Below are 4,061 nucleotides of genomic sequence, written 5' to 3'. Positions count from 1 at the left end.
TGATTTTTCTGGCGTGCGCGCACTAGTTGTGAGAAAAATTGTAATATTCTTCGAAGAATGTGTGACAATTTAGTTCACAGAGTATAATGTTCTAGAAAATGAAGCCTGAGAACTTTTATTCTGTATTTTCCACGTAATTTTTCATGAGAAGTCACCTCTTTTCCAGTTGCACCAGGATTTTAGACACCCGGTATACATATACATTCCTGGATATCATAACTTTGGGAATTTTCGGCTCACGTTTATCAAGACTTTTCTCTTCCATTTGATGAATCCTATCTATCCTAAGTTCTGAACACTTTTTCGCATCACCCTGTACATGGTTATTAAGACAATCACGTATCCATACAGATCTCAACGTGTATCTGCCCCTTAATTCAATTGAAAGCATCGAGAGATCGTGAAATTGTTTTTATCACACCATCATAACACGTAGAATTCTTCAAATTTTTCTGGAAGATTCGATTAGCTCAAACGACTCCACAAATTACTCCATCGGTCAAGCAAACCAATCCTTTCCAGCAAGAAAACTATAATTAAGAGGTACGCTCGTTCCTCGGAGCAATTGAAACCCTCCATCAGATCTCAGCTGCTTTCATCGCGTTCAGTCGTTCTCGAATCACGATTACACGGAATCGTTTCCAAGTTGGCCCTAGCCACGTACCACGAATTCGCGAAATTCTCGCTGCTTTTGCGCAACGACAACCGCGATGACAGTAGATAAGGTGTCTTCCAAAGAAACAAATACTCGGTATAAGCGAGCAAAGAAGAGGAGAGGTTTCGTGGACTGGTTTTGTTCGTGTCTAAGCGTGGTCGTGTGTAATGGGATGATTGGAAGGGCAATTCAACGCGTTCCCTCTTGTTCAGACCGACACACAGGCAAACACACACGCGCGAACGGAGATGGGCCCCGTAGCATCGGTCGTTTAATCTCGTGACGAACAACATCCGATGAAATGGAGTAATTAGTGATCGCGGGGAGAGCAAATGGGACACAGCCCTTCGGGCGTTGTCGTCGAAAAAGCTCTCCCTTTGATGTACAATATTGACTTCTCTTTATGTACACCGACTTTATTACCACGTGCACAGGGTGCTCTTCTCTCCGACTTGTTATGAAATTCCCCGACGTTTGGCTCATTTTTTTCGAGATGCTGTTGTTGTTGAAGACGAAATTCTGTCGTTAACATGTTTGACTGCCATATTTACATGTTTTGCTCAGGGAGCCAGAAGAAAATTTTCATTATTCTAAGCATAGTAATATATCATGCTTTTTTTTTTGTTATTTATTTATTTCTCCACCTTTTGTGCAGTTTGTGAGCTGTGCCTTTGCTTTAACATTGTAGAAACCGAGAAAAAATTTTCGGGGATCCAACGAGAATCGAACCCACGACCTCCAGGTTGGCAAGCCAAGCCTTTGCGCACTACGCCACAACGCCCTCTTTATTTTCCATCGTTGGTTCCGTATTTATGTATGGAGGCCCCGATACTACATTATTATTATTTTTTTTTTAATTCAAAGTAATGACTAGTTAGGTATGATTTTAGAAATTTTTAGTTGACGATATTCATTTTATTTTAATTATTCTAAACATTTGAGGCCCTCCTCAAAATTTCTTCAAAATCGACTTAAGAAGATTTGACAACCCCTTTGTTAAAGTGAAAGTTCCTCAGATATTTGAAAAGTATGTTTTCAATCTTGAACTTTGAGGACTGTACCCTTTAGAAATTTCATAAAATCGACACTGAGGACTCGATAACCCCTTTCTTAATGAAACAGTGTCCTCAATCTTCAACTTCACGGCCACACGCCTTATAAATTTCATAAAATCCACTTAGGAGAATTCGATAACCCCTTTGCTAGTGAACCAATGTCCTCAATCTTCAACTTCGAGAACCACACGCCTCGTAAATTTCGTCAAAATCGACTTGTGAGGTCTCGATAACCTCTTTTCTCAATAAGACACTGTCAAAGACTTAATTCGAAAAACAGAAGTTCAACGTGAATATAATTTTTGCTTCGTCTAAGGTTCACTTATTTTATTCACAATCTTTCATACGCTATAAAGTAACCATACAAAAATATTCGCTCACCTTTAACGCATATGTAAACGACACATCGGATGCACCGAGCGATCACTTTCACACATTTCTAAAAATAATCCTCATTGAATATCCGGTGGTTTAGCAGCGTCGACGTAACGAGCTAATTAATGTAAATGCGTTTAACGACCGGCACTGGACCACGACACCGCCTTTTACCGCGACGATTAATATGCATCTCCATCCGTATGAAATCATGCGCCCGCCAGGTGTACACACTCGTGAAAACGGCTGAAATTCAACCGTGATTACGAAGAGGTATTTCCAGTTTACACTGACCCACTGAAAGTATAATGACATCTCGAGTAATTACATCAGTCCGTGCTACCTTTCCACGAAACATTCCACGTTCGTCAGTCGATTTCAAAACGATTTACATCCATGAAACATTCCTCCTATATGTAACGAGCTCTTTGATATATGACACCCCATACGTCTTCAAGACTTCGAAACTCGATATTACTTCTTGTTTACAAGGAAACTGCCGATATTAACGAAACTTTGACATGTGGTAGTACACGAAAAAACATTCGACACGTATTTTTTTTTACTCGAAATCGTCCATACTGAAGGGTCGAAAGTCGTCCTCAAAGTTGAGAGCGAAAGGGGGTAGTAGACATATTTCCTCTAATATCTCGAGAACTATTAGAGATAGAAAAATGCTGTAAATTGATCAATTTTGTATTTTTTAACGACGAATTTCACTGTGCAAACAGATTCGAGAAAAGTCCATTTGTTTAAATAATATATATGACAAATGATCGATGTCGTTTCGAAACATCCCGAGAATCGGATGTTTAGTTATCGATGGAAATAGAAGGCTCCGTTAATTCATTATTGGCAATGTCGATTAATGAGAGACTCGTCTCGAAGGTAGCCTAATTGCCACGATTTGTCGGCGTCTAAGTAACTGGGACAAGAGGCTACAGTTCGAACAGAGGCAACGGTGATTTAGCTGCCCTCTGCAAGATTCAACGTTGATAAACAACAGTATTTGGTGGCTGGCAAGTCTTCTCTCATCTTTCTAGGTACCTTTTTCTCTGCTAACCTTTTACACTTAAGTAGTTTGGATCTGATTTTATGGAGACAAAGTCGATCGTACCCGAGGCTCTAGCTTCGCTGGAGTCTGCAACTTTCAAATTGCTCCACGCCACGATCCTCTCCTCGGATTTATAATCAAACGAACGTCTCACCGACTTCCGAGAACATTTTTGAGTAATTGCTATTGCTTTTCGATAATCAAATTTTCTTTCGTTTTTCTATTGAAAACTTAAAAAGGCTCGTTCCATTTTTCCTCCAGCTTTAATATCCTCATTTTCGCTAGCTTATTACAGCCGAGAAAATTTATGCAAGAACGTGAGATACGGCAGATTGAAATACGTACCTGGAACTGGTTTTAACGACGTTTTAGCAGTAAATACTAGGTTATTCGGGGCAACGTTGAAACGTGAACGTTAGAGGCATTGAACATCGACAGTGTCGGTCATAGTAATCGGCCTACTCGCGTGATCCTGATCATTTTTACAAGGCTCCGCGTTCCAACGATTTTCTCAGACTGTTTGGCGTTCCCTTTTAGCAGAAACGTGTACGACCATCGGTTGGCGTATCGATTAACGCTTAGCCGGCATAACCAACCTCTCTGCCGCAGAGAACAATAGACCGTGAATAAGTGGCCGTTGCTTGCAGAAGCTAATAACGTCGCGCAACATTAGCGCGCTGTTTCCCTATCCTGTTTCTGGCGTGGAAAAGGCGAACACAGGTCCCTGGGAAATTGTTTTGTCCGATGGATAAGCGGAATAGGCTACTGCAGGTGTGAGATCCTGTTTGTTTCTTCCTATGGCGTTAATTGGGTAACAAACTGGCGAAGATCGTGGTCGTTGATTGTTAATTTAGAAGATCCAACGTTGTCTGCGATACTTTTACTTTTATTCTTATTTCATGCTAGGCGTGTTCTTCAAAAG

The sequence above is a fragment of the Habropoda laboriosa genome, unplaced genomic scaffold (genome assembly GCF_001263275.1).
Source record: "Habropoda laboriosa isolate 0110345459 unplaced genomic scaffold, ASM126327v1 scaffold257, whole genome shotgun sequence".
NCBI lineage: Eukaryota > Metazoa > Arthropoda > Insecta > Hymenoptera > Apidae > Habropoda > Habropoda laboriosa.
The sequence above is the reverse complement of the archived record's forward strand: the minus strand, read 5'-3'. Positions refer to the sequence as shown.